This window comes from Balaenoptera physalus (genome assembly GCF_965194825.1).
Source record: "Balaenoptera physalus genome assembly, chromosome: 10".
In the NCBI taxonomy this organism is placed as follows: domain Eukaryota; kingdom Metazoa; phylum Chordata; class Mammalia; order Artiodactyla; family Balaenopteridae; genus Balaenoptera; species Balaenoptera physalus.
Window position 1 is genome coordinate 5,806,115 of NC_138889.1, and position 27,916 is coordinate 5,834,030.

Here is a 27,916-nt window from a genome sequence, read left to right on the forward strand (position 1 = left end):
AGATTAGTTAATATCTCCATCCCCACAGGCTATTACCATTTTTTTTTTTTTTTTTTTTGGTGTGGTGATAACATTTAAGATCTACTCTCGGGCTTCCCTGGTGGCGCAGTGGTTGAGAATCTGCCTGCCAATGCAGGGGACACGGGTTCGAGCCCTGGTCTGGGAAGATCCCACATGCCACGGAGCAACTGGGCCCGTGAGCCACAACTGCTGAGCCTGCGCGTCTGGAGCCTGTGCTCCGCAACAAGAGAGGCCGCGATGGTGAGAGGCCCGCGCACCGCGATGAAGAGGGGTCCCCACTTGCCACAATTAGAGAAAGCCCTCGCAGAGAAACGAAGACCCAACACAGTCATAAATAAATAAATAAATAAATAAATCAAAAAAAGAACGTGAATTTCTTTAAAAAAAAAAAAAAAAAAAGATCTACTCTCTTAATATCTTTCAAGTGTATAATAACAGTATTGTTAAATGTAATCACCATGCTGTACATTAGATCCCCAGAAAACATATTCATTTTATAGCTGGGTGTTTGTACCCTTTGACCAACATCTCTCAGTTTCCTCCACCCCAGCCCCTGGCAACCACCATCCTACTCTCTATTTCTATGAATTCAGCTTTTTTTTGGATCCACATATAAGTGAGAACATACAGTATTTGTCAGGGTCCATTCATATTGTTACATATTGTTTCCTTCTTTTTTTTTCTTGGCTGAATAATGTTCTGTTGTATGTATACCACATTTTCTTTATTCATTCATCCCTTGATGGACACTTAGCTTCTTCCCATGTCTTGGCTATTGTGAATAGTGCTGCTCTTCAAGATAGTGATTTCATTTCCTTTGGATATACACCCAAAAGTGGGATGGCTGGATCAGGTGGGAGTTCTGTTTTTAACTTTTTAAGAAATCTCCATATTGTTTTCTATCATGGCTGTACCAAATGACATTCCACCAACAGTGCACAAGGGCTCCTTTTTCTTTACATCTTTGCCAACACTTATTGTCTCTAGTCTTTTTGAGGACAGCCATTCTAACAGGTGTGAGGTGATATTTCATTGTGGTTTTGATTTGCATTTTCCTGATGATTAGTAATGTTGAGCACCTTTTCATGTACCTGTTGGCCACTTGTTTGTCTTCTTGGAAAAATGTCTATTCAGTTCTCTGCCCATTTTTTAATCAGATTTAAAAAAATGCTCTTTTTCTTTTTTGGTGTATTTAAAAGGTAGTGTTTAATAATTGACTTTGTTGTTGATACATTTGGGAAAACAAACAGGTTCCCATATGCATGTTCAACTGTTCTCTCTTGTAGGGATACATTCTGACCTGATGTTTTAAAAACTTCCCTAAGTGTGTAAACTGTATTTTGAAATGGTTTTAAAATAGTAGATTTAGCCAGATTTTACAGCTCTTTATTTGTAAATTTGGTTAAACTAATAACTCAGCATTCATTCAGTAGATATTTACTACCTACCTATTAGAAGTGGATTTGTAGGGGATTAAAAAGTAAGGATTTTCTTTTGCTATCTATATTGTTAGAAATTAAAAAAAATAAGACAGCTAGAATAATATTAAATATAGTACAGTATAAACTTTTTTAGAAATTGAAGAAAAATTAAAAGCTCAAAAGGTATATTTTAATTCTATTTAGTTTTTGTGGCATGCTCAATTTATTCTGTCATAAGTAAATATTATTTGTGAACATTTTGTTAGATTTCCATATTTTCTCTTAATTTGTGTGTGAAAGGCAGACATTTCCCTGTTTCTTTTTTAAGTAAATAAATATTTATTTATTTGTTTTTGGCTGCGTTGGGTCTTCGTTGCTGCACGCGGGCTTTCTCTAGTTGTGGTGAGCGGGGGCTGCTCTTCGTTGCGGTGCGCGGGCTTCTCATTGCGGTGGCTTCTCTTGTTGTGGAGCACGGGCTCTAGGCGTGCGGGCTTCAGTAGTTGTGGCTCACGGGCTCAGTAGTTCTGGCTCACAGGCTCTAGAGTGCAGGCTCAGTAGTTGTGGCTCGCGGGCTTAGCTGCTCCGTGGCATGTGGGATCTTCCCGGACCAGGGCTCGAACCCGTGTCCCCTGCATTGGAAGGCGGATTCTTAACCACTGCACCACTAGGGAAGTCCCCATTTCCCTGTTTATATGAAGCTCCATCTTCACTTATCATATGGTGATACGGCAATGGCTATCCATAAACATCAATACGTTTAGTTATAAAAATCACCAGAATTTGAATATTTTTTTCTATAGGAATTTCTTTATATCATTGCTAGTAGCATATTAATTTCCTGCTAAATAAGATTCTAATATGATCAGTTTGCCCTTTTTTTCTTTGCACCATTAATATTCTAGGAATCATTTTAGATTCCTAGACATGTTTAAAGTCTGTTACTTCGATAAACAGAACAAGTTGCTTATCAGCTCTTTGCTCCTCCTAGGAAGCAGTTCTCATACATTTATTTGCTTAAGAGTATGTCTTGAAAACTATTTGGTGAATTCCTCATTACCTGCTCGCTTAGCATAGGAAGAGGTGGAAACAGAAAAAAATGCTTGGTTTTTACTGGTTTTCTTTCTTTTAGCATTACTGTCTAATCAAAACAGGGGCCTGGGCTTCAGCATATGGAGAACTGTGTTCACGTAACTGGAGCTGATCTGTTTATAGGCTAACCTCTTGGAAGGTAGAAAGGGAAGGTCTGAAACAGGAGAAGAGGTTTAGAAAATCCTTTAGCTTAGTCTTAGCTAGATTAGTGATATGAAAAATATTATGATATTCCTAGTGTTTAGGATTAAGGACTTTAGTAGAAGTAGAAAAAAAGAAATGCTTGGTTAAATGAGCTGATAAAGGCCCTAGTGGTTTAGAAGTATTTCTGAGTTACTGAAGTTCACGCAACAAGATCTGGAATAACTTTTCCTTCACTTTAGACCCTCTTCCTTTGTTTAGCCCTGTCCAGAGCCACCTTATACTCCGTTTCAGCAATATTGCTGAATTTCTGTGATCTTTCGTATATGCAGTTCATTCTTTTTGCTTCTTTCAGCTGTATTCCTTTCCATTGCATGCTCCTTAAAATTAAAAACATTGTAATCTTGGACCCATTTGCTCTGAGGAGTATGGTGTTTAGCACACTGTTGGAGGCTCAGTAAGTTTTCAGAAGTCTTTTCAGCCTTCCAGAGTGTTTGCCTTAGTTAGAAACAGCTCTGGAAAGTTTTCTTTGTGGAGGAAACTGCCTCTTATCTTTGTACTGGCAGAGTCCTTCCAGCATCACGCTTCAGTTGATTTGTGTTCATTTAGCAGCTCTGCTGCTAAAACTTTTTTTTTTCAAAGATGCTTATGTAATTCCTTTTTGGATTACTTACTGGTTAATTTTTTGGGTAATTATGTTTTGATTAATTATTCAGCTATAATAAAAGTATTGTATGAGAATAGATTTTGGAGGTTGCTGTTAGCACATGAAAGTAGTAGGAATTTATTTAAAAATTGGCTTAAATGGACAGTTTTAACAATTAAATGTTTGACTTCTATGCTTAAAGAGTTGTTAAAGTATATGCATAAAGGTAAAATTACTTGTATTCTAAATTATATTACTGTATTTATACTATTTTTCAAACATATTCTTTAGACTCTTTTATTTTAAAATAAATTTTATAACTTTGACATTTCTTATTTAGATGTATTTATTGTCACATTTTAAGAAAGAACTTTTAGATTTACAACTCTGTATAAAAGCCCATAATAAATTTCTTTACTTTTTATCATGTGGGTATGATTTAAAATAGAGAAAGGCAACAAGGATGAGAAGAACCCTGAAAAAGTCTTTAACAAAAGCTTTACTAAATCATGTTATAGGAGGTATGATAATTATGACAAGAAATTGTAAGACCATTACTGTCAGTGATGTTCTTTGTGTTTGGCTAGAATCAACATTCATTTATGCCCAGGTAAATAAATTATTTTATTTCACAAAAGAGATTGAATAATTTATGACTGAAGCATAAATGAAATACTATGGCCCTTCAGTTAAGTAATGCACATGTAGGCCTCAGATGTAAAATTTCAGTCAGTGTAGTTGTTGCAGCCCATGTCATTGAAGGAATGGGGACAAAAGTTTGTTTGTAACTACCATGGAACTGAGTACAAAGACGCAAGTGACCTTTGAACTTCTGTGGCTGTGCGTCTGAACAAGGAATTGTTTGAGGATGGGAAAAGCTGCCAGTAGACTTGGGATGTGCTTTTCCCTTGCTTTCTATGGAATTGTTGAGTGACCCTCCTCCAGAAAAACAAAAAAGCACAAACCCAAAAAACAAAAAGCTTAATTGGAAGAAATTCTTATTAGTCCCAGAGGAATCTCATGTCCGTCCATACAGCTAAATCTAATTAGATATTCATATCCCAAAGTGATAGTCTCTATAAAAATATTGTCTCCACTTACAAAAATGGCAGTGTTAATTACTGCTGTTTCATGCATTGACTAATCTGGTAGATGCTTGTGGTTTCTTCCTCTGCAGTTCTTGTTATCTTCTTCGTAAAAGCTATCCTGCAGCTCTTCTGGTTGAAAAGTCCTTCTGTATCCGGGTCACACTAATTCCTTAGCTTTCTTTTTTACATTGTTTAAAGGTTGGGCATTATTCAGTCAGTGAAACCTATAAATATTTGGCAAATGAATGAGTGGGTTAATAAATCCACAGGAAAAGTGTTATTTTTTTGTGTGAGAAAGTAGGAATAATGGCATTTGCAGTAGTGTTTTTTTTCCTTTATCCCAAGGTGGTTAATAAAAATCTAGTAATATCTCTCAATATGGGAATACCATAAATGCAGTATCTCTTTTACAAAATAGAATAGCTCGGCGTTTGAGTCTTGGTTGCATTAGCCAGTGTTCAAACTGGGCTCAGATAACAAGGTTTTATTTCAAGTCTGTTGTCCTTGGAAAGACTAAGGAATCAATACTAGTATTACCATTTCGGTGAAAAGCTGCTTCTGGCTTATGTTGTTGCGTATCTCTCACCCATGATTAATAAAGCAGGAAGTTTGTATTTGAAACTAATGCACTGATTCACCATTGAGTAGTGCATGTGCTTTGAGGTAGTTCCTCTTTCCTATCAGTAATGCATTTGTGTATTTTTTTTGTATACTTTTGGGTAGTTCTCTTTCTGATCAGTGGTCAGCACCATGGTTTGGTTTATAGGTTATGATATATGTGGTCATATTGCTTAACCGGGGCCATTGGGATTGAGTCTCTGACTTTAGGAGGAGCTTTGTCTCTGTGAGTGGTAAGAGTTAAGGTGGGAAAAATGAGTATGGTAGTTATGATAACTCTTCTAAATGTCTTTATGTATTATGTATGTCTTTATGTCTTTATATATTAAAATCCTGATTTTCCAGAAGTTTAACATAAATTCTTAACTTATTGCTACTTGGAGAATTTTGTTCATCACACTCTTATGGAAAGTTACTTAGGAGGTTTAGCCTTGAGTCTTGATTTATCAGCTACTGTTATGAAATATAACAATTTTTAAAAATAAATGTATTTATTTTATTTTATTTATTTCTGGCTGTGTTGGGTCTTCATTTCTGCGTGCGGGTTTTCTCTCGTTCCGGCGAGCAAGGGCTACTCTTCATTGTGGTGCACCGGCCTCTCATTGCGGTGTCTTCTCTTGTTGCAGAGCTCGGGCTCTAGGCGCGTGGGCTTCAGTAGTTGTGGCACGCGGGCTCAGTAGTCATGGCTCGCGGGCTCTAGAGCGCAGGCTCAGTAGTTGTGGCGCAAGGGCTTAGTTGCTCTGCGGCATGTGGGATCTTCCCAGACCAGGGCTCGAACCCGTGTTCCTGGCATTGGCAGGCGGATTCTTAACCACTGCGCCACGAGGGAAGCCGGAAATATAACAATTTGCTGCCAGAAGTTTTTCAGACTCTTGTTAGGCCTGTTTAAATAGCCTAAGATGAGCATGGCCTCCAGATGTTTGTTATCCTGGAGACCAGCTCCTCTGGAGGCAGAGATGTAGCGCGGAGAAGACTATGGCTGAGACCCGAAGGAAGGGAGGTGAAGAGTGGGCGCTAGGAGACGGGCGGGGCTGAAAAGAGAGCAGAGGAGGTACAGACAGCTGCAGATGAGAGCCTCTCAGATCCCAGCTAAAGGAAACAGGAGAAACTGGAGGCATCCTGTAGAGGAGAAAATCCTTAAATGTTTTGAAGATTACAGAAAATTAAATTCAGCTTCCTTGGGTTAATTGATGTATATCTTTTATTCAGTTTTGCTTTGTTTTAAAGTGTTTCCTGTGATATGTATTGAACTTAGTTTAAACTTTAATGTGATAGTTGTTTAAGAGAGAACAAGCAAACCTTTGCACAAAATAGAGAATATATTTGACAGACTGCTCGAAAATTGCGACATAACATTTAGTGAATTGAATATTCCCCTTTAAAAATCTTCCAGTAAATGTATTGTTACTGATTTGGATGAAAATAATTTTTTGAATAGTCTACTTTATTTTATTAAAATGGATGGTTTATTCAGGGGAAGGATAAAGAGGAGGACTAAAGAATATGGGAAATACTGGTTGAATATAGCATTATTCACATCTGTTACATTGAGAGGACATGTTTGAGTTCTGATAACTGTATTTCAGCAGAAAAGTGCCATGTTACTTTATGAGATGGCAGAGGCTAACTAAAGTTAATTTGGTTGAATGGTGAATAATGCTTTAGGTCAGAAAAGGGCAGAATGAGAATTCACTGTTCATTCTGAAAAAAATTTGTCAGGAAATAAATACTCTCTTTAGAATTTAAGAAGTTCTGTTTTTTTTTTTTTTTTTTTTTTTCGGATTCATTATTACTACATCTAAGAACTGGGTATTTTAGAAAACGTCATTCAACTTTTTTGTAATTTCCGGTTTAAAAGATTAAAATTGAAATATGAAAGGAAAACAATCTGGACATTGAGCTTTAGCTGCTAGCTGGAGAAATGGTGGGTGTGCCTGGCCTTGTGATGTTACAGGGCCTGAACTTTTAGATTTCTTCCTGTGGGAAATAGTGTGAAAAATGCTTCGGAAAAATAGTTGCCAGGGTTGTACCACAGAACATTGCCTCTAGTGCCATGAGCCACAGACTTGTATATTGCTAGATTAAAAAAATATATTCAGTATTAGTGAAGACATCAAGTACTCATCATAGCTATGGCAGAGATTCCTCATTGCCTATCTGATATCCATTTCCCTATGTTTCCTTTCTAATAGAACTTAAAGTTTTGCTAGAAGCAGAAGTAGGCCTAACTAAAAAAACTATACATTTCTTAGCCTCCTTTCCAGCCCGAGCAGCCATGTAACATAGCTCTGGTCAGTGAGATGTAGGCAGAAATTTCTGGATGAAGTTCTTTTGAAAGCCGTTTTACCTGTTTTTTTTCCTCCTGCGTAGAAATCAGACCATGCCTGGGGCTAGACCAGTATTCTAGAGGCCTTTAGAGGAAAGCCAGGAGATTTACAGAGATCTTCCCCCATGTATTCCTGAGCTGCCAAACCAGTGTCAGCAAGTGCCTCTGTGCACTTCCATTTGATGAGAAGAGTAAACCCCTGTCTTGCTTAAACCAGTGTAATTTAGGCTTCCTGTTACATGCATCAGAACATTATTCCTAACTGATATAATTATTTACATGCCCATTATGATCTGCTTCCTGGAGATTTGGAATCGTCTCATTATAATTTAACAAGGGATTTTATCTAACTTCAAATCCGGAAGACCTTGGGAGTTTTGGAATTATTTCTGTCTTTTAGACTTGATTGGACCAGCTGGATATCCAGCTGGATGGATATTGGTTACCAAGGAGGTCTGAGGAAATGTGAGGAAGTATTCATAAATAGTCTAGCATCTCCCACTGTCACTTCATCCTCTCTTTCATTTTAGTTCCTGGCTTCATCTGGCTACATAATCTATAGTGAAACTACTGGAGCTCCCTCTGAATGGAGAGGATTTCAGGTAGTTATAGCACAGTCAGGAATCTGACTGATGACCTGATCTCCCTCCATACCAAGGTTAACTGTGGAGACCGTTTCCCTTTAAAAAAAAAACTTATTCAGGTGTAATGTACATACGGGGAAAGTACACAGATCATACATGTACAGCCTTGTGACTTTTCACAAACTGAACACATCTGTGTAACCAGCATCTTGATCAAGAAACAAAGAAGTTCCTCTGTTGCCCTCGCGGATTATCAGTGTCCTTCTAACGGCATACATTAGTTTTTACCTGTATTTGTATTGTATACGCATGGAATCCTACAGAATGTACTCTTTTGTGTCTGGCTTCTTTTGCTCAGCATTTCTGTGAGGTTTGTCCATATTGTTATATATAATTACAGGTCATTCATTCTCATTGCTGTGTAGCATTCCATTGTGTGACTATATCCCAGCTTATTTATCTCATCAACTGTTGGTGGGCACTTGGGGTGTTTCCAGTCTTGACTTATGAATACTGCTGCTAAGAACATTCTTTTGGTAAACATATGTAAGTATTCTGTTGGGTATGTACTTTGGAATGGAATTGCTGGATCATAGGGTATCAGTGCTTGAGAGTTTTAGCTCCTCTGCCTTCTCATCAGCACTTGATTTGTCATTGCTTTTAACCTAGTCATTCTGGTGGGTGTGTATTTTGTGAAGTGCCTGTTTGTCTTTTGCCCATGTTCTATTGAGTTGTAGGTCTTTTCTTACTGTTTGTGGGAGTCCTTTTTATATTCTGGATACTAGTCCTTTGTCAGATATTTGTATCGTGAATACCTTTTCCTATTCTGTGATTTGCTCTTTCACTCTTTAATTGTCTTTTGAGGAATAGGTCTTTATATAATCCAATTTATCAGATTTTCTTTTATGGTTAGTGCTTTTTGGGTAATGTTAAAAAGTATCTTTGCCTACTCTAACGTCACAAAGGTGATGATCTATATTTTCTTCTAAAAACTTCATTATTTTACCTCTTATATGTAGATCTTCCCTCCATCTAGAATTGATTTTTGTCTAGATATGAGGGAGGGGTCACAAAACATTTTTCTCCATATGGTTATGTAGTGGAGTCAGCACCATTTGTTAAAAAGATTATCCTTTCTCCTCCACTACAGCGTTAGATTTGTCATAAATCAGGTAACCAGATGTGTGGCTTGTTTCTGGACACGATTCTATTCTGTTCCATCAGTCAGTTTTTCTACCCTTGTGCAAGTAGCATACTGTTTTAATTATTATAGCTTTATAATGGGTTTTGTTAACTGTTAGTGTTAAGTTCTTTACCATCTTTGTTTTTCTTTAAGATGGCCTTAGCTAACTGGTGATCGTCAGCCGGTTATGTGGAGTTAATATTCATTCTGTATGCCTTCCACCCTCTACCATACACATCCCTCAACCAGCTGACTGAAATACTGGCTTAATCTACTTAGCTGTCAAGAGAACCCAGTAAGGACCTCTAACCTCTTAGTGGATTTTCAGATTTATTGAGTAAACAGAAAACAATTTTTTTTCTGTTATTGAGTAAACAGAAAATGTGATGAATTAAATTATTCATCACATTTAAACTCAGTGCTCACTTTTAGCATAAATCACTGCTGTGTGCAGTAATCAAATATTTAGTTCAAATGTGTATATTTAATTGCACTGAGGCTTAATTTTCTCATTTGTAAGTAATCAGCTGTTTTGTTTATTATGACCAACTCTGTAGATACTGTGTTTGGGATTTTTGAAGCAAAAAGATGAAACAGGAATAGTAAAATAAAAATAAGACGAATCCATCTGGAAGACTGAATCATCTGTGCCTGACATTTAAAGGCGGTGATCTTTGTTAGTCACAATGTGATATTGTCAGTTGGAAGAAATTTCTCCTCAGTATCCTGCCTTCTTTTCCCCTTCCATTTCATGTTGAATCAATTGGGGGAAATCATAAGTTTTTAAACTAAAATATTAGTTATTTTTCTTCAAAATGAGTCATTCATAACTTATTTTCTTTGGGGGCTGGAGAATGGGAAGGAGTCAGGGAAGTAGGGGCCTTCTGGTGACAGTGACTGTGCATTTCACGTTCCCATGTGACACACATCATCATGTATGGTACGTCAGAGTTGGCCCTTGAACAGTGCAGGTGTGAACTGTGTGGGTCCACTTACATGTGGATATTTTCCAGTAGTAAGTACTACAGCACTACGTGGTCTGTGATTGGTTGAATCTGCGGATGCGGGGATGGGAGGCGCCTATAAATTATATGCTGATTAACCCTTGCATTGTTCAAGGTCCAACTGTATTTAAAATTGAGATTGTCTTGAGAAATTGAAAATATATGAATTATTACAGTATCTTTGGGGAACTTTCTTTCTAGTTTTTAAACTCGGGGGCCAGACGATCAGAGATCTGTATACATGTGTGCTGCATGAGTTTTTAATTCCTCTCTCAATTAATAAATGGTGAGTTACAAGGGTTCATGTTTGCTTCAGAAGTTGGAATTGAACTGAATGTGAGTTAGGCACATAAGGCTCTAACCCCACCTGTTTGCTTTTAATTACAAATAAAGAATATACCATTTCATTTATAATGTAATTTTAATGTAATTAAACTTGAATAGTTAAAAGTTGCATAATTATATTCTGCATGAGTTAGAATAACTAACCAATCCAAATCTGCTCAGATCCCTGGCAGCAGTCCATTTGTACAACCATGTGGTAGGCAGTTCTCCTGTGTTAGCAGGTCTGATACAGATTTTTGCCTAAAGATCTCAGTGGCAGCATTTTTGAACAGGTACTTACTTACTGAGTGCATATTGATTTTCAAATACTTTGTAAGCTCTGGCAATACAAAGATGAGCAAAATAGGTGTGTTACCTGCCATCACAGAAGTTTCCAGCTAGAGTTGTATAACTCTGGGTTATAATGCGGTGTGTTTGCCTACTGGTAACAAGAAATAATTTTTTTCCAGCTTTATTGAGATATAATTGACATATAATATTGTGTAAATTTAATGTGATGATTTGACGCACATATATATTGCAAAATGTTTACCACGTAAGGTTAGTTAACACATCCTTCACCTCTCAAAATTACATTTTTGTTGTTATGGTGAGAATATTTAAGATCTACTCTCTTAGCAACTTGCAAGTATACAGTGCGGTATTGTTGACTGCAGTCAGCATGCTGCACATTAGATCCTCAGAACTAACTCATCTTATAACTGGAAGTTTGTACCGTTTGACTAACATCTCCCCATTTCCTCTACCCCCCAGCCCCTGGCAACCACCAATCTACTCTGTTTTTATGAGTAAGTGATTTTTGATTGCCCTGTGAGTATTCAGGCCTTCTGCTCCAGTTAAGTATAAAGTTTCTAGGACAATATATTAGTATCAGACTTTTACATATTGTGGACTATTTTTCCTCAACATGTAATTAGTTAATAGTGTGTAACGTAGCTGGATTTAGCCGTTTGCACTCTGTGCAGAGCATATTCTGTCTGAAAATATTAAGGCTCTGTTTCTGAGTGCTTCTGGAAACAGGCACTCAAAAATTAACGTGCACTGCATGTTCTTCATGTATCACGTTTCCTTATCTACTGCTCTTTTTGCTTGGATTGGGAAATAATGAGAATGTGTATACTTACCTATCCATAGACTGTGGCCATATTTGGTATCAAGAGTATGTCCTTATTCATAGATAAGATCTGTCTCCATATATCACAAGTTCCTGTTTAAGAAGCAAAGTGAGGTAATGAACAGGGAGAGGGATGGATCCCTATCTGACAAAATTTAGGTGGCCACTCCCTAGGTGTCCAGGAGTAGGAGGGCAAGATTAGTAGGACCAGTCTTCTTCAGAGGTATGTAGGTTTGGTGCCCCTTCCTTTCCTTGTTGTCTTCCAAAGATCCTCCCTCTGTCTTCTTAACTTACCCTCTGGCTCTCCAGTTCCTTCCCCCAAAGCACACCTGGATTTAATTTATCTATGTAGTTCTACTTTTACATCTTTTAAACCAATGTCAAGTTTGTCTGCCGCTTGCCATCTCCACTGCTACATCTGATAGATATTCTCTTTCAGTTATTGCAACAGCCTCCTTACTGCTCTCTCTGCCTAAAACTTTTCCATTCCAGCTCATTCTTCCTTCATTTTGGAGCCAGAATAATTTTACTGAGATGCCCCTATGGGTATTCAGGGAGTTCCCCTAGGTGCTTTTCCCTGGTTGGGCTTAGAGTTTGGCCTAGCGAGAGGCTAAAGCATGCTGTGTAGAGGGAGTAGCATTTACAAAGCTTTGATACTTTAACTGATGGCAGCATCATTACATCAAGTAGACAGCCTCCAAGAAAGACTGCAGTTCTTTCAGACCTGATAGTCATTCACCTCTAGGCATGCTGGCAAAGGCAGTTATATTACTTACTGGTGGTATAGCCTTACTTTAATTCAAGCACAGATACACTTGAACCTTGTTTCTCTTACACAGTTGGATTTGGAAGACCTGTTCTGCCATTTATATCTAAGAGCTTGTTCCTATTATTTTCCTGGAGTATTTGATTCACTCTACTGTGTTTGGTTAAGAAGAATAACTAATTTGCAGTGGTGATCAATATTTTGCCCAGTTCAGCAAACATCTTTGACGTGTTGGAATCCCCTGTCGAGGAGAGAAGTTGCCAGTTAAACTGTTAATGGAAAGCAGTGTATTAGCATAGACAGCATCCTGAAAATGCACAGGTACCATCTACTAATTAGCTGACCATTGTTGCCTCTTAACCAGTTTGGTGACAGTATATCCTAGGAGAGTTTGTTATTTTCCTCCATTGATAATCAAAGATCAGACGTGACTACAGTTGAGAGTAAAGCTGTTAAGCTGGAAGTAGACCAGTTAGTGTAAGTGATGGTAAAGGTGTTAGAGAAGATAAAAGTAAACTGTAGTTGTGAAGGTAATGTCAGTTTAGAATTGCTCCTAAACTATAAATTATCTCCCTTTTCTGTGGTGGAGATGATACAAGGGTGAGGCATGTAATCACATTGGCATGTTTGAGATAAATGTCCTTTGTTGTTGTCTTCAAACCTCCATATTTTTTGCTCTATTTCTTCCATAATATTTTAGTTATAAATATGTGTAATTAATATATTGTTGATGTGTTTCATTCAGTAAGTTTCTGTCAAATATAGTTTTAAAGTATAGTTGCATTTAAACATTGAGCTTAAGCAAATTAGATGTTTTCTGTGTTTTCATGAATACATTTACATGTATTCATATAGTCCACTTACTTTTAAAAGTTTACTGTTTTCTGCCATGTGTTTTTTACATTCAGAGGCACATTTTCTTCTTATTGAAACTGTTTCAAGATTTTGTGATGTAGGCTGGTGGAAAAATGATTCATTTGACAGTATTGTATTCTACAGTCAGGGTTACTGGAGTACATCATATTTCATTAAGGGAGAAAAGCTTGAGAAAAGGAGAGTCTGTAAACCAGATAAAAGTAACAGTGTCTGTTAACTTCATTATCTTATCACCATCACCTTGGGAGTTACTTAGTGGTGCCTCATCAAGATAGGACCAGTCTACTTATTGTCTACTGGTTTAGAATTCTCTTAACCAATATCTAAGAAATCACAGCTTGCTGGTTTAAATTATAAGGTATTTTTTGGATCTAAGCCAAATTCAAAGATGGATTTTATAGCATTCAGTGTAATTTTTTTTTAAAATTTACATTTATTTATTTATTTATTTATTTTTGGCTGTGTTGGGTCTTCGTTGCTATGCGCAGGCTTTCTCTAGCTGCAGCGAGCCGGGGCTACTCTTCGTTGCAGTGCGCAGGCTTCTCATTGCGGTGGCTTCTCTTTGTTGCGGAGCATGGGCTCTAGGTGCATGGGCTTCAGTATTTGTGGCTTGTGGGCTCTAGAGCGCAGGCTCAGTAGTTGTGGCGCATGGGCTTCAGTATTTGTGGCTTGCGGGCTCTAGAGCGCAGGCTCAGTAGTTGTGGCACATGGGCTTAGTTGCTCCGTGGGATGTGGGATCTTCCCGGACCAGGGCTCGAACCCGTGTCCCCTGCATTGGCAGATGAATTCTTAACCACTGCGCCACCAGGGGAGTCCCCAGTGTAATTTTTAAACATCTGTTCCTTGAATAAATAATTCTTTAAAAGGCAAAAATAATGTAATAGAATTAATACACTGCTGTGGGTGTGTTAAATGGTGTGATTTTTCTGAAGGGCAATTTAGGAATATGTATCAAGAGCCTTGAAGCGTTACCTTTGACCTAGTAATTCCACTTCGAGGATCTTAAAGATTTAACCAAAGATACTCATTGTAGTATTATATCTAATGATGAAAATTTGGTAAATCATAATGTCCAACAAAATATAGTTATGATATATCCATATAGAAGAATGTTACTTAGCCATTATAAACTTTATTACTTAAGACTATTTAATAACAAGGGAAAATCATGATATAAAAGTAAAAAAGGTATGAAGAACTCTATAAGAAGTTGAGCTGTATCAAACAAAAGCTAGCAGTTAAAAGCATGAGTCAGGGGACTTCCCTGGTGTTGCAGTGGTTAAGAATCCACCTGCCAATGCAGGGGACATGGGTTCGAGCCCTGGTCTGGGAAGATCCCACATGCCGTGGAGCAACTAAGCCCATGTGCCACAACTACTGAGCCTGCACTCTAGAGCCCGCGAGCCACAACTACTGAGCCCGCGTGCCACAACTACTGAAGCCCGTGCGCCTAGAGCCCGTGCTCTGCAACAAGAGAAGCCACTGCAATGAGAAGCCCATGCACCGCAACGAAGAGTAGCCCGTGCTCGCAGCAACTAGAGAAAGCCTGCGCACAGCAACGAAGACCCAACGCAGCGAAAAAATAAATAAATAAATAAAATAAATTAAAAAGCATGAGTCAGCCCTGTATATAAAAGATCTGGAAAGATCATCAAGCCACATAAGATGCAGAAAAGCAAGGTATAGAATAATACACACACATGCACAGAAAAATAAGATATTTATGAAAATACACTAAATGAACTATATTTATATTTGTATATAAGCATGTACAGGCATAAAGAAAAGTCTTTTTAGTAAAACTGTTAATAATGACTGGAACTGGAGATAAGAAAAGGCTTACTTTGACTCCTACTTGACTTTTAACAATGAGAGTGTATCCATATATTAATTTGTAATTTAACGTAATAATAAAAAAAACCCTGAAACTTTTTTATTTTATGAAGAAAAAAATTCACTGAGATGTAAGCAATAGTTATCTCTGGATGGTAGGAGTTCAGATAGTTCTTAATAGTCTTTGTATTTTTTTGTGCTTCCCAGAATTTTGGCAATGAACAGGTATTATTTTTATAATCTGAAAAAGCAGGAAGATTTTTTAAAAAGCTGAAATCACAGGTAATAGCGTGGTCTGGAGTAAGGACTGCTGTTATTCAGATCCTGGCTGTAGCATTCTAGAGCCTTGTGACCTTGGGGCTGGGGCAGGGGGAGCTGCTTTACTTTTTCTCACAGGATTTTTTGAAGATTAAATTAGGTATGACATATGTAGGTTAATTTTTATAGTGTCTGGCACGCATTTGGTGCTTAATGAACCTTAATTTCCTTCCTTCTTGTTTTTTCTCATTAATGACATAATAAACTCTTCAAAAGAGATGGAAAATACCATAAAGCTATTAACAAAAACACAAATGTATTCAATAATTAGACAGTTGAAGAGCTTACAGTGTGATAGTTTCAGAAATAATCCTGCTACAGTATACGAAGTGAGAATATTCCTTAGAGCAAAACAAAGAACTATGGTATTTCACTTCTGATGGTAGGAAGAGGTGGGTATCAATCCTCACCGTTCTGTATGAACCAGTTGTTAGTCAGCAGTAACATGGTTGTCTAAGTATAGTTAAAAAAATTCTCCACAAGTTCAACCTGAATAGTTTTTTTAAAGCTTTGTTATAGATAAATTGCTGTTTTTATTCATCATAGCTGTCAATATTAAGAAATAAAATTAGGATATCAGGATAAGTCTTATATTAGTAAATTAATATGTAAAATGAGATACCTTAATTTCAGAGGCTATGTTTCAGTGACATAAGATAATTAGGGAAAATAGACATCAACATAAAATTCTCAAAGCAGTTAACGATTGTATTCTTCGTACACATTTGTTAGACATACAATAGAAAATACAGACATCTGCTTTTCCCTGTTTTGCAGAGGAGGTATCACAGGCTTAAAGAGGAAGATTGATTGATATCAGTTGGTGAGGTGGCAAAGTAGGATCTCATCCTAAATACATTGGACTTGAGAAGCACCAACATTGCTGTCTCTGGTGTTGCTGCATCTGATGTTTTCATACAAGGAAGCAATTTTTAAAAACACGAATTCAAAAAGATACATGCACCCCAGTGTTCACAACAGCATTATGTATAATAGTCAAGGTACAGAAGAAACCCAAGTGTCCATCAACAGATGATGAATGGATAAAGAAGCTGTGGTATGTATATACAATGAAATACTACTCAGCCATAAAAAAGAATAAAATTCTGCCATTTGCAGCAACCCAGATGGACTTAGAGAGTATTATGCTTAGTGAAATAAGTCAGAGAAAGACAGATACTGTATGTTATCACTTATGTGTGGAATCTAAAAAATAAAACAAACGAATGTCTGTAACAAAACAGACTCCCAGGTATAGAAGACAAATTAGTGGTTACCGGTGGGGAGAGGGAAAAGGGGAGGGGCAAGATAGGGGTATGGGATTAAGAGGTACAAACTACTGTGTATAAAATAGATGAGCAACAAGGATAGATTGTACAGCAGAGGGAAATATAGCCATTATTTTATAATAACTAGGTGGAGTATAATCTATAAAAATACTGAATCATGGTGCTGTACACCTGAAACTAATATAATACTATAAATCAATTATACTTCAATACAAAAAAAGGAAACAATTTCTTTAAAGGGCTGAGAGGTTTGGATAGGTATCAACTGTTCCTGTTAGTTCATTTGTTTCCTTATTTAGTCATATTTCTCAAAGGAATACATTTGATATCATGTATAGCTGGCTATGTTTCTTCTTATAATCTCTCTCTTGAATCGCAACCCTTCAAGAATGCCACATAGTGAAAAACAGTTTGGGATAGATTTTTGTGTGGTAGAACATGAGTGTGCTTTGGGAAACCACTCTGCTCATGTGACTCTGAGCCAGCAGCAGGGTCTCAGCTGGGAGCCTGCACTTATGGTTTGGCATGAGCACCTCTTTTCTTGAGTATCTACTAGTAATAAAAATCTCAATATTAATGCCAATTCAGTGCTTTTTATAAATGTATGAAATCCTTTAGAATTGAGCCCTCTGAGTTTATTTCAAGTCTGATATACATATTTTCCTTTATTCTATATGATTTTTTTTTTCTAAAAAGCTAAAAAAAATGTTGGAATATATTGTTCTTTCATACCCGTATCCGATTTTTTACCTTGTAGATTGGTCAGTGGTCAGTGTTTTTTTTTATGTCTCAGTAGTGTCTTTATATTCTTAACCTTGTAGATGTTTGACTCATTATAGGTTTTCTAGGAAGTTTTTTGCTGTTTTTAATGAATTTCAGAATGGTTCTCTTTTGACTTTGTCCCTTCTCTTAACGGCATCCTATTATTTTCCGTAACTAATTTAGTGTTTTATTGTCATCCTTGCACTACAGCATTTGTTGTAAGAGGTAATCTGAGCGGCATTGTGTTACCCTTTTCTCTTGGTTGGCTAAATGACTGTGAGAGAGGCAGTGGACTCCAGGCTCCAGGAGGGCAGAGACCATGTCAGCTTTACTCACTGTGCACTGTGTCTTGCACAGCAGGTGGTACATAGTAGGCACACAGTACAGAAGTACACGAGGGTGTGTCTAAGCACGGATAGAGCAGAAGGAACCTTGGGGTCATAGGTCACTACAGCCTGAGTCATCAGCGTATTGTTGGGGGTGTGGAGCACAAGAAAATGAGGAGAGGGAAGATTCAGCCAGGATTTTAGAAGTATGTGGAGAAACGAGTAATAGTGATAACAGTACTTTTTTTTTTTTTTTTTTTTAGCATTTTAACCTTTTAAAAAATTTTTTGAATTTTGTTTTATTTATTTTTTTATACAGCAGGTTCTTATTAGTCATCCATTTTATACACATCAGTGTATACATGTCAATCCCAATCTCCCAATTCATCCCACCCTCCCATCACCCCCCTGCCGCTTTCCCCCATTGGTGCCATATGTTTGTTCTTTACATTTGTGTCTCTACTTCTGCCCTGCAAACCGGTTCATCTGCACCATTTTTCTAGGTTCCACATACATGCGTTAATATACGATATTTGTTTTTCTCTTTCTGACTTACTTCACTCTGTATGACAGTCTCTAGATCCATCCACGTCTCTACAAATGACCCAATTTCGTTCCTTTTTATGGCTCAGTAATATTCCATTGTATGTATGTACCACATCTTCTTTATTCATTTGTCTGTCGATGGGCATTTAGGTTGCTTCCATGACCTGGCTGTTGTAAACAGTGCTGCAGTGAACATTGGGGTGCATGTGTCTTTTTGAATTACGGTTTTCTCTGGGTATATGCCCAGTAGTGGGATTGCTGGATCATATGGTAATTCTATTTTTAATTTTTTAAGGAACCTCCATACTGTTCTCCATAGTGTCTGTATCAATTTACATTCCCATCAACAGTGCAAGAGGGTTCCCTCTTCTCCACACCCTCTCGAGCATTTGTTGTTTGTAGATTTTCTGATGCCCATTCTAACTGGTGTGAGGTGATACCTCATTGTAGTTTTGATTTGCATTTCTCTGATAATTAGTGATGTTGAGCATCTTTTCATGTGCTTCTTGGCCATCTGTATGTCTTCTTTGGAGAAATGTCGATTTAGGTCTTCTGCCCATTTTTGGATTGGGTTGTTTGTTTTTTTAATATTGAGCTGCATGAGCTCTTTATATATTTTGGAGATTAATCCTTTGTCCGTTGATTCATTTGCAAATATTTTCTCCCATTCTGAGGGTTGTCTTTTCGTCTTGTTTATGGTTTCCTTTGCTGTGCAAAAGCTTTGAAGTTTCATTAGGTCCCATTTGTTTATTTTTGTTTTTGTTTCCATTACTCTAGGAGGTGGATCAAAAAAGATCTTGCTGTGATTTATGTCAAAGAGTGTTCTTCCTGTGTTTTCCTCTAAGAGTTTTATAGTATCTGGGCTTACATGTAGGTCTCTAATCCATTTTGAGTTTATTTTTGTGTATGGTGTTAGGGAGTGTTCTAATTGCATTCTTTTACATGTAGCTGTCCAGTTTTCCCAGCACCACTTATTGAAGAGACTGTCTTTTCTCCATTGTATATCCTTGCCTCCTTTGTCATAGATTAGTTGACCATAGGTGCGTGGGTTTATCTCTGGGCTTTCTATCCTGTTCCATTGATCTTTGTTTCTGTTTTTGTGCCAGTACCATATCGTCTTGATTACTGTAGCTTTGTAGTACAGTCTGAAGTCAGGGAGTCTGATTCCTCCAGCTCCGTTTTTTTCCCTCAAGACTGCTTTGGCTATTCGGGGTCTTCTGTGTCTCAATACAAATTTTAAGATGATTTGTTCTAGTTCCGTAAAAAATGCCATTGGTAGTTTGATAGGGATTGCATTGAATCTGTAGATTGCTTTAGGTAGTATAGTCATTTTCACAATATTGATTCCTCCAATCCAAGAACATGGTATATCTCTCCATCTGTTGGTATCATCTTTAATTTCTTTCATCAGTGTCTTATAGTTTTCTGCATACAGGTCTTTTGTCTCCCTAGGTAGGTTTATTCCTAGGTATTTTATTCTTTTTGTTGCCATGGTAAATGGGAATGTTTCCGTAATTTCTCTTTCAGATATTTCATCATTAGCGTATAGGAATGCAAGAGATTTCTGTGCATTAATTTTGTATCCTGCAACTTTACCAAATTCATTGATTAGCTCTAGTAGTTTTCTGGTGGCATCTTTAGGATTCTCTATGTATAGTATCATGTCATCTGCAAACAGTGACAGTTTTTACTTCTTCTTTTCTGATTTGTATGCCTTTTATTTCTTTTTCTTCTCTGATTGCCATGGCTAGGACTCCCAAAACTATGTTGAATAACAGTGGTGAGAGTGGACATCCTTGTCTCGTTCCTGATCTTAGAGGAAATGCTTTCAGTTTTTCACCATTGAGAATGATGTTTGCTGTGGGTTTGTCATATATGGCCTTTATTATGTTGAGGTAGGTTCCCTCTATGCCCACTTTCTGGAGAGTTTTTAATCATAAATAGGTGTTGAATTTTGTCAAAAGCTTTTTCTGCATCTATTGAGATGATCATATGGTTTTTATTCTTCAATTTGTTAATATGGTGTATCACATTGATTTATTTGCATATATTGAAGAATCCTTGCATTCCTGGGATAAATCCCACTTGATCATGGTGTGTGATCCTTTTAATGTGTTGTTGGATTCTGTTTGCTAGTATTTTGTTGAGAATTTTTGCATCTATATTCATCAGTGATATTGGTCTGTAATTTTCTTTTTTTGTAGTATCTTTGTCTGGTTTTGGTATCAGGGTGATGGTGGCCTCATAGAATGTGTTTGGGAGTGTTCCTTCCTCTGCAATTTTTTGGAAGAGTTTGAGAAGGATGGTGTTAGCTCTTCTCTAAATGTTTGATAGAATTCACCTGTGAAGCCATCTGGTTCTGGACTTTTGTTTGTTGGGAGATTTTTAATCACAGCTTCAATTTCATTACTTGTGATTGGTCTGTTCATATTTTCTATTTCTTCCTGGTTCAGTCTTGGAAGGTTATACCTTTCTAAGAATTTGTCTGTTTCTTCCAAGTTGTCCATTTTATTGGCATAGAGTTGCTTGTAGTAGTCTCTTAGGATGCTTTGTATTTCTGTGGTGTCCATTGTAACTTCTCCTTTTTCATTTCTGATTTTATTGATTTGAGTCCTCTTCCTCTTTTTCTTGATGAGTCTGGCTAATGGGTTATCAATTTTGTTTATCTTCTCAAAGAACCAGCTTTTAATTTTATTGATCTTTGCTGTTGTTTTCTTTGTTTCTATTTCATTTATTTCTGCTCTGCTCTTTATGATTTCTTTCCTTCTGCTAACTTTGGGTTTTGTTTGTTCTTCTTTCTCTAGTTCCTTTAGGTGTAAGGTTAGATTGTTTATTTGAGATTTCTCTTGTTTCTTGAGGTAGGGTTGTATAGCTATAAACTTCTCTCTTAGAACTGCTTTTGCTGCATCCCATAGGTTTTGGATTGTCGTGTGTTCATTGTCATTTTTCTCTAGGTATTTTTTGATTTCCTCTTTGATTTCTTCAGTGATCTCTCGGTTATTTAGTAACATATTGTTTAGCCTCCATGTGTTTGTGTTTTTTACGTTTTTTTCCCTGTAATTGATTTCTAATCTCATAGCGTTGTGGTCAGAAAAGATGCTTGATCTGATTTCAATTTTCTTAAATTTACTGAGGCTTGATTTGTGACCCAAGATGTGATCTATCCTGGAGAATGTTCCGTGTGCACTTGAGAAGAAAGTGTGATCTGCTGTGTTTGGATGGAATGTCCTATAAATATCAGTTAAATCTATCTGGTCTATTGTGTCATTTAAAGCTTGTTTCCTTATTCATTTTATGTCTGGATGATCTGTCCATTGGTGTAAGTGAGGTGTTAAAGTCCCCCACTATTATTGTGTTAGTGTCGATTTCGTCTTTTATTGCTGTTAGCAGTTTCCTTATGTATTGAGGTGCTCCTATGTTGGGTGTATATATATTTATAATTGTTGTATCTTCTTCTTGGATTGATCCCTTGATCATTATGTAGTGTCCTTCCTTGTCTCTTGTAACATTCTTTATTTTGAAGTTTATTTTATCTGATATGAGTATTGCTACTCCAGCTTTCTTTTGATTTCCATTTGCATGGAATATCTTTTTCCATCCCCTCACTTTCAGTCTGAATGTGTCCCTAGGTCTGAAGTGGGTCTCTTGTAGACAGCATATATATGGGTCTTGTTTTTTTTTTTTTTAATTTCTTTAATTTATTGCTTTAATTTTTTGCTTTTTAAGTATTTATTTATTTATTTATGGCTGTGTTGGGTCTTTGTTTCTGTGTGAGGGCTTTCTCTAGAACTTGTGGCAAGCGGGGGCCACTCTTCATCGCGGTGCATGGGCCTCTCGCTGTTGCGGCCTCTCTTGCGGAGCACAAGCTCTAGACACGCAGGCTCAGTAGTTGTGGCTCATGGGCCTTGTTGCTCCGCGGCATGTGGGATCTTCCCAGACCAGGACTCGAACCCGTGTCCCCTGCATTGGCAGGCAGATTCTCAACCACTGCGCCACCAGGGAAGCCCTGGGTCTTGTTTTTGTATCCATTCAGCAAGCCTGTATCTTTTGGTTGGAGCATTTACTCCATTCACGTTTAAGGTAATTATCGATATGTATGTTCCTATGACCATTTTCTTGATTGTTTTGGGTTTGTTTTTGTAGGTGCTTTTCTTCTCTTGTGTTTCCCACTTAGAGAAGTTCCTTTAGCATTTCTTGTAGAGCTGGTTTTGTGATGCTGAATTCTCTTAGCTTTTGCTTGTCTGTAAAGCTTTTGATTTCTCCCTCGAATCTGAATGAGATCCTTGCAGGGTAGAGTAATCTTGGTTGTAGGTTCTTCCCTTTAATCACTTTAAGTATATCATGCCACTCCCTTCTGGCTTGTAGAGTTTCTGCTCAGAAATCAGCTGTTAACCTTATGGGAGTTCCCTTGTATGTTATTTGTCGTTTTTTCCTTGCTGCTTTCAATAATTTTTCTTTGTCTTTAATTTTTGCCAGTTTGATTACTGTGTGTCTCAGCGTGTTTCTCCTTGGGTTTATCCTGTATGGGACTCGCTGCGCTTCCTGGACTTGGGTGGCTGTTTCGTTTCCCATGGTAGGGAAGTTTTCAACTATAATCTCTTAAAATATTTTCTCGGGTCCTTTCTCTCTTTCTTCTCTTTCTTGGACCCCTATAATGCGAATGTTGTTGCGTTTAATGTTGTCCCAGAAGTCTCTTAGGCTGTCTTCATTTCTTTTCATTCTTTTTTCTTTAGTCTGTTCCGCAGCAGTGTATTCCACCATTCTGTCTTCCAGGTCACTTATCTGTTCTTCTGCCTCAGTTATTCTGCTGTTGATTCCTTCTAGAGTAGTTTTCATTTCAGTTATTGTATTGTTCATCTCTGTTTGTTTGTTCTTTAATTCTTCTAGGTCTTTGTTAAACATTTCCTGCATCTTCTCGATCTTTGCCTCCATTCTTTTTCCGAGGTCCTGGATCATCTTCACTATCATTATTCTGAATTCTTTTTCTGGAAGGTTGCCTATCTCCACTTCATTTAGTTGTTTTTCTGGGGTTTTATCTTGTTCCTTCATCTGGTGCAGAGCCCTCTTCCTTTTCATCTTATCTATCTTTCTGTGAATGTGGTTTTTGTTTCACAGGTTGCAGGATTGTAGTTCTTCTTGCTTCTGCTGTCTGCCCTCTGGTGGATAGTCTATCTAAGTGGCTTGTGCAAGTTTCCTGATGGGAGGGGCTGGTGGTGGGTAGAGCTGGCTGTTGCTCTGGTGGGTAGAGCTCAGTAAAACTTTAATCCACTTGTCTGCTGATGGGTGGGGCTGGGTCCCTCCCTATTGGTTGTTTGGCCTGAGGTGACCCAACACTGGAGCCTACCTGGGCTCTTTGGTGGGGCTAATGGCAGAGTCTTTGATGGCTCATGCCAAGGAGTACTTCTCAGAACTTCTGCTGCCAGTGTCCTTGGCCTCACAGTGAGACACAGCCACCCCTGCCTCTGCAGGAGACCCTCCAACACTAGCAGGTATGTGTGGTTCAGTCTCCTATGGGGTCACTGCTCCTCTCCTGGGTCCTGATACACAGACTACTTTGTGTGTGCCCTCCAAGAGTGGAATCTCTGTTTCCCCCAGTCCTGTCGAAGTCCTGCAGTCAAATCCCGCTAGCCTTCAAAGTCTGATTCTCTAGGAATTCCTCCTCCCCTCCTTCCCCTCCCTTCCCCTCCCTGCCCTTCCCTCCCCTTCCCTCCCCTTCCCTCCCCTTCCCTCCCCTCTCCTTCCCTCCCCTTCCCCTCCCCTCCCTCCTTCCTTCCTTCCTTCCATCAAAAAACATTTGTTGTTCACTCATGTGCCGTGTTTTATGTTTTATATTGAGGATAGTAAACTTTATCATATTTATTGCTTGACCTGTGGTTGTTAGTGGTATTTCAGAATGTAGATGATGAAGACTGAAACTACTGTGGTGTTTGTAGGAATGAAATATTAGATGTCAAATGCGTTACAGAGGTGGCATGGCAGGCTTGATAACTTTGTATGTGGGGTAAGGGAGAGGTCCAAGTTAAAGACAACTTTTAGGTTTTAAACTTGAGTGACTTGGGGACTTATTGCACTTCTTGTTCCTAATGCACATTGGGAAATAAAGAGTGTGTGCTAGTGTATGTGGACAAGTGGGATTTTCTGTTGGATTTATTTCGTTTGCATTGCCAGTGGAAAATTTAGTCGATTCCTTCTAGGAAGCAGGTAGCAATGGGGAACTGGGACTTGGGGAGTAGGGAATAGGGGTGGCCAGAGATGTTAAGAATATAGATTTGTAATCATGTCTGCAGAAGTGGTAGTTAAAGCCTGAAGTGAATTAAACTGTCATGGGAGAATGTGGGTTTGTGCTCTTAGTGGGGGTGAGTCTGGAGCTGAATACTCTTCATTTTAAAAGAGTCACTTTATTGCTTAGAAAAATTATATATGCTCATTATAAAAAACCTGGTGGTATGGAGGGTATATCCAAAATCTTACTACTCAAAAGTAACTGTCATTAATATTCAGGAAGATCATCCTAGACTTCTTTTTATACATATTTGTAGGTAGTTAGAAATAATTTTGTAAATTACTATTTATTGAACAGTGTATTTTGTTTCATACCATGACTGTCTTTAGCAGTCCAAATCCCTCAGTTGTTTGTTTGTGATATTGAGTTCCTACAACTGTAGCCCTGAATAGGGCTAGGAGGAGTACACTCTCGGTATGTTGCAAGAGCTTGCCTTGGGGGGCAGTGATCAAGGGAGGTGACAGGAATGTGACACATGATGGAACTAGTTGGCCTCAGGGTTCCAAGTGGAGCTGTGGTATGGTAGGTTAAAGGTGACTGCACATTCTTTGCTGCTCTTTAAAGGAGGCATTTAAATTATACTAAGAAAAACTTTTTTCTGTCACATCATTAAAAACAGTTATTTCTGATAGCACTTAGTGAATTTAAGTGGTATTTCAGGGTTAGTTTGTATTATTAATATTATAAAAGCTAGATTGCTACTATTGCAATTTCTGTCTTTAAGCTATATTGCATAGATATATTTTCAAGAATATATTATTCATATATAGAAAATGTAAAATTAAAATCTGTAAAGAAATATTTCATGAACTTAATGGTGTCCAATTATTTCCACTTGTATCATGCTGTTATATGCTCCCTTCTGAGTAGGGAAGAGTTTGATCTTGTTGACTAGCTATAAATGGGGAGAATGTGCTTACAGCTTAAGAATTAAACAACTTGGTTTAGGTATTGATATTTGATGGGGTTGGTTACCTGAAAGTCAAATCTTAAGATAGTAATCTCAACTAGTATAACTGGCAAGTGGGACCTGCATCTTTAAAAACTTAAGTTTTATGCCCAGAATTAATTCTACAAACATTTTATGTGCAGGTGATATGTAGGAAATGAAGATTACAAAAAACAGTCCCTCCCCTGGAATTTATATAGTCTGAGAGGTGAGAGAAGGAATTTGTATGAACAAGGTAGAATGATCGTTGCCTAAAAAACTACAAAATGCTGTGGGGTCTCCAAGAGGGAAAAATCTGTTTTTAAAAAAATAGTGTGTGTATGTCTTGTAAGTTTTTGGGAAAAAAATTTCAGGAAGAGTGGCATTTGAGTTGGATTTTAGAGAGATGGCTTGGTGTCAACAGATTGAGGCTGGTTTGATGGATTAATGTGAGAACAACACAGGTGGAATAGTATGGAACATATTTGGAAAATGGCCAGTAGTGTGTGTTGGCAGTAATGTGGGGAATGAGGAGGATTACTTGGAGATGATGTTAAGGCTAATTTGCTAAGGAGTTTGTACTCTATTTTGTAGGCGTTTGAAAACACTTGGAGGTATTTTATTTGAGCAGGAACTGATATCATTCAATTTGTATTTTAGGAAGGTTTCCTAGGTGGACTAAGAGATAGTTAATGGTAGGTAGGAGCATGAACTGTGGAGCCTTCAGTACAGGGACACCTCCTGGCTCTGTCACTCTTGGTAATCTGATCAATCACGGGTTTACTCATCTGCAAAGTGGTGGTAATGATAGTACTTAGCTGTTGTGATGAATAAATGACATTATGCAGTGGAGTGCTTACTGCAGGTCTTAACACAGAGTAAATGCTCACAAAAAATATTAGCTACAGAAGAATATGATTTTGGAAAAGGGCAAAAGCTAGAGGTAGAAAGAACACACAGGAAAGAGGAAAGTCAGTCTGTACTAACTAACAAGGTATATAATATGCAGGGGCTTTTAAAAATTATGGAGATAACATTTTATTGCACTATTGAAAAGTCTTAATTGTGTTTGTTAGATATATGTGTGCATGTATTGAAAATAAGTTCTCTGAAAAGGCAGCTGGTTATATTAAATCTCGCCTGTCTTTGTATCAGAGTGACCTTAAGCCTGCATGAACGCATGGGTTAGTGATTTTTGTAGATACGAGGTGTTGGCGGAACAGGAGATGATTAGTAAGCCCAGCTGCCTGGGAAGTCATTGATTGAAGGAAGACCATCGCTGAAGTTTTCACTCAGTGCTTCCTCACTGTGCAGCTTTTTTTCTTACTGGGTCATGAGAAATGAGAAGAGGTGGAAAAGAAAGGACATGAAAGGGCAAAGGCTCCATTACTTGGCTTTGTTGTTAGGAGTTATTCCTGAGAGAGTATAAAAGTTAGAAGGAAGAATCCTTTAACATAAAGGTGCTCTGTATCCTCAAAGGGACTGTGAATAAATTCCGTGATTGATTGGCCTTAAGATGAGAGATTCAGGGTGAATTGATTTTACCTAAGCTTATGGGAAGAGTTAGGATTAGTCAGAACTGTGATTGAGAAAATTGAAAATTACCTTGAAACATCAAAGTCTTTGGGGTCAAATGCGACTCTGCTTTTTCTCCAGTTCATACCCACTATATCAGCAAACTCTGTTGTCCCTACCCTCAAAATAGATCTTGGCTTGGGGCATTTCTCACTTCCTCCATTGCTCCCACTGTAGCTCAAAATCACCACTACCTCCTTGACTAGACCAAGGCAACAGCCCTAAACTGGTCTCCTTGTTTGATTTGTGTCTAGCTCAGAACTAGTCTTTATATAGCAGCTGGGTTAAACCTCTTTAATATAAGCAAGGCCATATTCCTCTTTCACAGAAACCTTAGTAGATTCCTATTTCAGGTGTTCTTAGTACAACTTGGAAAGCCCTGCAAGGTCTGGCCCTATTTCTGGAGTCTTTTCTCCTGTCACTCCACTGATACTCTATTGCACACCCTAGCCATCAAGCTGCTCTTGCCCCAGGGTCTTTGCACTTGTGGATCCCCCTGCCCAGATGGGCTTTCCACAGGTACCCACGTAATTCACTCAGTTTATTCAGGTCTCTGTTCACAGGTCACCTCGTCACAGAGGCTTCTCTGGTTACTTACTGTAAAGCAGGCATTCTCCGTTCCCTTTGACAGGCTTTATGCACTTATCACTACCCAACAAATACATCTTTTAAGAACATTTTCTTCCCCATTAGGATGTAAACTCCAAGAGAGCAGGGATTTTGTTTTTTGGAGTATTCCTACCAGCTAGGACTTAGTAAATGGCCAGTAAATATTTGTTTAATGGATGAATGATTTATAAGCAAAAGGGGATTTATATTTCTTTAAATCTGGAA

At 37.9% G+C, this 27,916-nt stretch overlaps 1 protein-coding gene across 5 annotated transcripts in view; it reads left to right on the forward strand.

The window, feature by feature from the left end:
- ARHGAP32 (Rho GTPase activating protein 32) overlaps window positions 1-27,916 on the forward strand; it is a 278,046-nt gene that overhangs the window by 16,354 nt on the left and 233,776 nt on the right. The window contains exon 2 of one of the 5 annotated variants that reach the window (XM_082476189.1): window positions 16,151-16,430. The exons of the other annotated variants lie outside the window; for them this stretch is intronic. The gene's annotated coding sequence lies outside the window, so the exon portion shown is untranslated. The remainder of the gene's footprint in view (window positions 1-16,150; window positions 16,431-27,916) is intronic. 5 annotated transcript variants of the gene reach the window in all.